Source organism: Dermacentor silvarum, chromosome 4 (assembly GCF_013339745.2).
Source record: "Dermacentor silvarum isolate Dsil-2018 chromosome 4, BIME_Dsil_1.4, whole genome shotgun sequence".
Taxonomy (NCBI): Eukaryota; Metazoa; Arthropoda; class Arachnida; order Ixodida; family Ixodidae; genus Dermacentor; species Dermacentor silvarum.
The window spans coordinates 140,411,595-140,419,629 of NC_051157.2; the positions used below are offsets into that span (position 1 = coordinate 140,411,595).

General features: G+C 51.5%; 4 non-coding genes across 4 annotated transcripts; all 4 read left to right on the plus strand.

The window, feature by feature from the left end:
* Window positions 1-6,962: 6,962 nt before the first annotated feature.
* On the plus strand, window positions 6,963-7,081 carry Trnal-caa (transfer RNA leucine (anticodon CAA)). Its single transcript has 2 exons — window positions 6,963-7,000; window positions 7,036-7,081. It is a non-coding gene; the product is annotated as a tRNA-Leu (tRNA).
* Window positions 7,082-7,154: 73 nt separating this feature from the next.
* On the plus strand, window positions 7,155-7,273 carry Trnal-caa (transfer RNA leucine (anticodon CAA)). The gene is made up of 2 exons: window positions 7,155-7,192; window positions 7,228-7,273. It is a non-coding gene; the product is annotated as a tRNA-Leu (tRNA).
* A 72-nt stretch (window positions 7,274-7,345) lies between these two features.
* Trnal-caa (transfer RNA leucine (anticodon CAA)) lies at window positions 7,346-7,464 on the plus strand. Its single transcript has 2 exons — window positions 7,346-7,383; window positions 7,419-7,464. It is a non-coding gene; the product is annotated as a tRNA-Leu (tRNA).
* Window positions 7,465-7,537: 73 nt separating this feature from the next.
* On the plus strand, window positions 7,538-7,656 carry Trnal-caa (transfer RNA leucine (anticodon CAA)). Its single transcript has 2 exons — window positions 7,538-7,575; window positions 7,611-7,656. It is a non-coding gene; the product is annotated as a tRNA-Leu (tRNA).
* The last annotated feature ends 379 nt before the right edge of the window (window positions 7,657-8,035 follow it).

An 8,035-nucleotide genomic window follows, 5' to 3' on the forward strand; every position in this document is an offset into this window, starting at 1 on the left:
TTCTCGGGAAACTAAGCAATGCAGCCCCCGGAGGTGAGGCTGCGTTGACGACTCGGACTGCAAAACCTCTGCTGACCCCTGCTGCTCGACCGAACCTTGTTGGAAATTTTTGTTGATGATGTGCCCGTTCAAGCCCTCATCGATACTGGCGCTCAGGTGTCGGTTATGCGATCAGATCTTCGTAGCCGTCTCCGTAAAGTCCTGACATCGTAGCCGTCTCCGTAAAGTCCTGACACCTGCCGAGTCGCCTGCCGTCCGGGTGGCTAATGGCAGTACAACAGCCGTGATGGGAATGTGCGCCGCCCGTGTTACCATTGCCGGTCGTCCTGTGTTAGTCCTGTTCACTGTACTGGCCGAGTGTCCCCACGAAGTGATTCTTGGAATAGACTTCCTGACTGCTCATTCAGCACTTATTTACTGTGCAACCGGCACCCTTCGCCTTGAACTGCCCCATTACTTTGCCGACCCGACCGAAGACCACAAGTCCCGACTTCGTTCTGCTGAATTTGTTCGCCTGCAACCTGATGCTGCGACCTACGTCCTCATGTCGCCTTCTCCTCCACTTCGAGATGGTCCTTACGTGGTGTCCCCACTTTGCGACATTCTCCTGGCACGCCAAATCGCACTACCCAGCTCCATTGTCACTCTTGTTAACAATCGAGCGTGGCTTCCCCTTCTGAACTTTGGTTCGTGTCTGCAAGTGCTTCCTGAGGGTGTATCTCTCGCTTTGCTGTCCCCTTTGGAAGAGTGTGGAGTAGCTGCTCTTACGCCCGAACCACGATTCGACACTGCTGCAGCTTCCGACCGTCCTACTTCAAGCAACGACAAGTTTACGCCCATGATAGCTACTGACCTACGGCCTGCTTACGCCGACGCCCTTCGCCGTATTCTGATGTCCTATGAAGACATCTTTGATTTTGGAAATCGCCCGCTAGGTCGCACCCGTGTCGTCACCCATCCCATCCTCACTGGTGACGCTCCTCCTATACACCGGAGGCCCTACCGTGTGTCCGCAGCTGAACGCCAGGTGATCCAAACGGAGGTGGACAAAATGCTCTCCAAAGATATTATCGAGCCTTCCTGCAGTCCGTGGGCGTCACCTGTCGTTTTGGTTAAAAAGAAGGACAATACCTGGAGATTTTGTATCGATTACCGTCACCTGAATAAGATTACGAAAAAGGACGTGTATCCGCTTCCGCGTATTGATGACGCGCTGGACTGCTTACACGGTGCCAGTTATTTTTCATCGATTGATTTGCGCTCCGGCTACTGGCAAATCGCAGTGGATGAACGAGATCGCGAAAAGACCGCCTTCGTCACCCCAGATGGTCTCTACCAATTTAAAGTGATGCCTTTTGGACTGTGTAATGCCCCTGCTACCTTCGAGCGCATGATGGACTCTCTTCTGCGCGGATTCAAATGGACCACATGCCTCTGCTACCTTGATGACGTCATAGTTTTTTCACCGACGTTTGAGAGCCACCTTCACCGACTCTCAGCTATCCTTGATGTTTTTAGACGTGCCGGCCTACAACTCAATTCTGCAAAATGCCATTTCGGCCGCCGCCAAATACGAGTACTTGGTCACTTGGTTGACGTTTCTGGCGTCCAGCCTGATCCTGACAAAGTTCGTGCCGTTAAGGAGTTTCCCCTTCCGCGTTCTCCTACCGATGTCCGCAGTTTTCTAGGGCTGTGTTCCTATTTTCGGCGATTTATCCAGAACTTTGCAGAAATCGCTCGCCCTCTCACAGACCTTCTGAAAAAGGACACCACTTTTCGTTGGGGACCCGACCAGGCTGAAGCATTTTCAACGCTTATCAGTCGCCTTACCAATCCACCCGTGTTGGGTCATTTTGATCCGCATGCCTACACCGAAGTTCGCACTGATGCAAGCGGCCATGGCATTGGCGCTATCTTGTCCCAACGACAGCGGGACACCAATCGCGTGATCGCGTATGCTAGCCGTCTTCTTTCTGCACCAGAGCGAAACTACTCGATAACAGAACGTGAATGCTTGGCCCTTGTTTGGTCCATTGCTAAGTTCCGCCCTTACCTGTTCGGTCGACATTTCACCGTCGTGACAGATCATCATGCCTTATGTTGGCTATCCTCACTCAGAGACCCGACAGGCCGTCTTGGCCGCTGGGCTTTACGCCTGCAAGAGTACACGTTTTCCGTGTCCTACAAATCTGGGCGGTTACATAAGGACGCCGACTGCCTCTCCCGCTACCCTGTCGACCCACCGGATGGCACCGAAACCGATACAGCTACCTGCGTTTTGTCGATCTCCGACTTCTCACGCATCGCCGACGAGCAGCGTCGTGACCCATATTCGCGATCCATCATCGAACGCATTACCTCGGAGCAACAGGACGCTTCTCTCCGTATGTTTGTTCTCCAGGACGGGACCTTATATCGACGCAATATGAATCCTCATGGTGCTGAACTGCTCCTCGTCGTTCCCCAGCATCTGCGCTCGACAATTCTCTCGCAGTTACACGATGCGCCTACCGCTGGTCATTTGGGTGTCTCCCGTACATACGACCGTGTGCGCAGACGATTTTTCTGGCCTGGGCTATATCGCTCTGTTCGAAGCTACGTCGCTGCCTGCGAACTTTGCCAACGCCGCAAGAAGCCTCCATTGTCTCCCGCTGGCCACCTTCAGCCTATAGATATCTCCAGTGAGCCATTTTTCCGCGTCGGCCTGGACCTCCTTGGCCCATTTCCTACCTCATCCTCGGGCAACAAGTGGGTGGCTGTTGCGACGGACTATACCACACGTTATGCCATAACGCGGGCCCTCCCTACAAGCTGCGCAACTGATGTGGCTGATTTTCTCCTCCATGAAGTCATCCTACATCATGGTGCCCCACGTCAGCTACTCACCGATAGAGGCCCCTGTTTTCTTTCTAAGGTTGTCGACGACCTTCTTCGTTCTTGCTCAACGACCCACAAGTTCACGACGGCTTACCACCCACAGACAAACGGACTTACCGAGCGTCTCAACCGTACACTTACGGACATGCTCTCCATGTACGTGAGTGATGATCACCGGGATTGGGACTGCACCTTACCTTTCGTGACGTTTGCATACAATTCGTCGCGTCACGATATTACTGGTTATTCCCCGTTCTATCTACTATATGGCCGTCACCCTCTCCTGCCTCTTGACTCACTGCTCCCTTCTGACGCCACCACTACCACGTTCTATGCTCACGACGCCATTGTTCGCGCGGCCGCAGCACGTCGTATTGCCCGTGACCGTCTTCTGGCATCTCAGACTATCCAGAAGCACCGTTACGACAGTCATCGTCGGGACGCTCATTTCAGCCCTGGGTCCCTTGTTCTGCTTTGGGTACCCTCCCGTCGCGTCGGCCTTTGCGAAAAACTGCTGCCACGATACGTCGGGCCATACCGAGTTCTTCGCCAAGTCACCAGCCTCACATATGAGATCTCACCTGTGAATTCAAAGTCTTCTACCACCCCAGGAACTGATATCGTGCACGTTTCGCGACTAAAGCCCTATAACTCGCACGCTGATTCGACACCCTAAGAAGCATCGAGACGATGCTTCTGCCGCCGGGGGGTTCATGTCACGTACGAGTTTGTACCGCTGTGGACAAAATGACGTTGGTTGGGGAAGAAGAGGCTGAAGTGTCTCGGAGCTCGGTAGATGGTGTCACCCTGGCCACAGAGCTACAACCCTCTGTATATATTGTAAATACATATATTTTCTCCCCGTAACAATATCACGTCCGACCTAAACGACATCAAGCAAGGGATCGCCGATCACTTCAAAGCCATCTTGAGTCAACCACGTGAACCTAAAGAAGGCTACCAGATGGAATTCCTTTCATTGATGCCAAAGCTAGATGAAGAAGTTAAGACACGGCTTGAACATCCCATTACCCTGAGTGAGATAGAGTGCGCAATAGACGAGTTGGCCCCCGGTAAAGCACCTGGGCCTGATGGCTTAGGGGCCACTTTCTATAAAACTTTTAAGTCTGCGCTGGCTCATGTCCTCCAACTAGTTATTAGCGAAGCGTACGACCGAAAAAGATTGCCCTTGTCTTTCACAACATCGCATATCGTACTAATCTCGAAGAGTGATGATGAAAAGAAACGCTTGTTGCCTGGCTCATATCGCCCGATAACTCTAGCCAACGTTGACTATAAGATATTCACGAAAGTTTTAGCAAAACGACTGCAAAGTGTCATCAAAACATTGGTAGGGCCGCACCAGACTTGTGGCATTAAAGGCCGCAGTATTACAACAAATGTACACGTGGCTCGAAGTGTGCTAGAGTGTTGCGATGCGATTGGCGATTACGTCGCGATGATGCAGATCGATTTGGCAAAAGCCTTCGACCTCGTCTCGCACAAGGTTCTACTATACATACTTGAACACAAGAATGTTGGCAGTGTGATAACGCAAGGTGTCACGATGGCTTACAAAGACTGCTCAACGCGAATAATTGTTAATGGGGAGCTCACCGATAGCTTTCGTGTGCTCTCGTCGGTGCGTCAAGGATGCCCGCTTTCGCCCCTTCTTTTTGCCGCTTATCTCGAGCCACTCTGTTTGGCCATTAAAAATGTCACAGTTTCGCCCTAAGGGCGAAGCAATGAATGCGATAGCAACACAGCAATGTCATACGAAGTAAGGTGAGCGGCCTTGGTAGCAATATGAATTGTAGTAAACATGAGCTGATTAAGTAAGCAGGTGTGCTGCGGCGTAAGTAGACCGACATGAAGAGAGACTCGATGACCACGAGAAGGCGCGTGTGAAATGGTGGTGTTGATGAGAAGCGCTGCCCGTGGGCAGCGCGTGCGAAGGGACACACCTGTAGTGCTGCACTGCCGATCTGGGCAGCATTGCATGTGTAGCGTGCGTTGGAAAATGTGGCCCGACTATTACTAACTGAATGAACAAGCGTGGTGTGAGCGCGCACAAACAAACATGAAAAGATCACACTGAATGACTGCAGACAACGACTGTCAAAACGCCGGCAGCGCAACGTACCTTCACCCGCGCAGCGGGCGAAGGTACGTGCGGTCTATCAACGGAAACTGAGCGGCATAAAGGTCAAAGCCGTGTGGAGATAAGAGACGGTGCGGTCGAACGAACGACGAGCGCGGTTGTTGGAAGCGTAGAAGTGCGCCCGCCCCCCCCCCCCCCCCCCCCCCATGCTCCCTCCGGCGCTGGCTTCCCGCTTCCTGGCTTGCGCGTGGGAGAGATAAGAGACTGTGCGGACGAGCGCGGTTGTTGGCAGAAGAGTGCCCCCCCCCCCTGCTCCCTCCGGCGCTGGCTTTCCGCTTCCTTGCTTGCGCGTGGGAGATTGAGTGCGTTCGCTCTCCGTGATAGCGCGCGTCCCCCCACGCTTCCGCTGGGGCATACGGCGCGCGGCGAAGATTTTATCTATACGGAACGTCACGGCGACGGCGACGGCGACGGCGACGACGACGCCGACGGCAGAAATCCGGTTGAAGTGTCCATATAATTGCTATCGCAATAAAACAACGAACGCATAGCAGGCTATTGCCTACAGGCGGCACATGTTAAAATATTGGCGTATGCAGACGACATCGCGATTTTCTGCACAGATAAAGCGAGCATAATAGAGGCAACTGCTGTAGTCGAAAAGTTTTGCAATTCAACTGGAGCCCAGATAAACTGGGATAAAAGTTATGGCTTCTGGCATGGGAGTTGGGAAGACAAGCCGGAGACCTTTTCTCGATTGAATTGGTCAAGGTTACCTACACAGTACCTGGGGGTGCCTCTCGGAAGTTACCGTGAGCCTGAACCGTACTGGCTCGACCAAGTTTCGACAGTAAAGGAAAAGGCTGACGGTTGGAGAGGCAAGCAATTGTCAATGTTTTCTAGAGCCACTGTTTGCAACCTTTTTTTAGTTTCCAAGATATGGTATGTTAAGAATGTGTTGTGTGCTGCGCGGGTAAGCGTACAAAAAATTCACCGCATTTTCGCCACTTTCATTTGGGCCTCTACCTGGGAGAGGACGAGTCGAACAAATTTGTTTTTCCCGGTCAAGAAAGGTGGGCTTGGTCTGGTTCACTTGTTTTTGCGACAAATTGTGTCACGCTTTGTGTTTCTGCGGGATCAAAATGATCCCTTTCTTCGAACGCTAATACAAGTACGGCTGGGTAGACTTCTTCCGGGATTTGTTGTTTCGTCGGCTCAGAACATGCCGGGAACCGTGACTGGGTACCTGCGTGAAGTGGTGCTGGCGCATAGGATGTTGAATGTGCGTTTTTCGCTGCAGTATCTGTCCACCGTTACAAAAAAAAATTGTACAGAGATCTTGTGGACACGATGCTACCTGTACCTTTGTACCGTTCACCACACCGTGGAGGCCCCGGACAGGACGTTCTAAAAAGAGTCAAGAAAATGCAGTAAGGCCATCAACTAAGTCTTTCTTTTTCAAATTACATACAAACACACTTCCCGTTAAGACCTGGCTTCATAGCAAGGGTATTTTCATCCCCTGGACAACCGACTGCTTTTTATGTAAAAAACCAGAAACAATAGAACATGTTTTCCTAGATTGCTGGGACCCGATCTTTCACTGGGACGTTCTGCAGAGAACGCTGAAGAAACAGTTACCTCTGGACCCGTATGGAATACGATTCTTGCCAATAGATACCTCAGAGGAAGTACCGTATGACCTCATTATGATCCTGGGCCTCCACGCGATGTGGAAAACTCGCATGCAATTTGAACATGTTGACATCGTTGTGAAACCGGTGCGAGAACACTTCATTGAGAGTGTTGTTTACGTGAGAGACGCGTACAAAGTACTGCGTGATCCACCACAATGGATGTCTGTACTGGATGAACTGGTGTCACTGAAACGATTTTAGTGCTGTGCTAGCCAAAGTGTGGCTGGCATGTTTTATCCTTTGTAACCCTTGAGTTTGTACGTCGAAGACGGCAATAAAGAAAAAAAAACAGGATGGCCGAGTGGTCTAAGGCGCCAGACTCAAGGGAAACCTTGCCCAGCCATGCGGGTTGAACGAGGCTTCTGGTCCACGTATGTGGGCGTGGGTTCGAATCCCACTTCTGACACAAGTTTTGCATTTTTTTATATTTCTCTATACGCGCCGCTCATTGCCCTCTATTCTCAAGGGGGTTTCGTCGTGTCAGGATGGCCGAGTGGTCTAAGGCGCCAGACTCAAGGGAAACCTTACCCAGCCATGCGGGTTGAACGAGGCTTCTGGTCCACGCATGTGGGCGTGGGTTCGAATCCCACTTCTGACACAAGTTTTGCATTTTTTATATCCCTCTATACGCGCCGCTCATTGCCCTCTATTCTCAAGGGGGTTTCGTCGTGTCAGGATGGCCGAGTGGTCTAAGGCGCCAGACTCAAGGGAAACCTTACCCAGCCATGCGGGTTGAACGAGGCTTCTGGTCCACGTATGTGGGCGTGGGTTCGAATCCCACTTCTGACATAAGTTTTGCATTTTTTTATATTCCTCTATACGCGCCGCTCATTGCTCTCTATTCTCAAGGGACTTTCGTCGTGTCAGGATGGCCGAGTGGTCTAAGGCGCCAGACTCAAGGGAAACCTTACCCAGCCATGCGGGTTGAACGAGGCTTCTGGTCCACGTATGTGGGCGTGGGTTCGAATCCCACTTCTGACACAAGTTTTGCATTTTTATATCCCTCCATACGCGCCGCTCATTGCCCTCTATTCTCAAGGGGGTTTTCCGTCCGTGTCAGGGATGGTCCGATACAGCTAATGAATAATGGAGTGCATGCATGATATTGCTGTTATGGTGTCTTCAATTGTCCTATGGAGACTCGAATGGCGGTACGCCATGTGCATTTAGAATCCTATCGCGCCGATCATTGCTTTATTCTCAGGGGTTTCGTCGTGTAATGCAGTGGTGTAAAAGGCCCGAAACGAGGGAAATGAACTGGTTCAGTATTGATGAACGGGCTTCTGGTCAAGTGGCTTTTAAATCCAATCCCGTCAGCCTAAGTTGGCAGGCGCTTTAAATTTCTTTACATTGTGTTTCT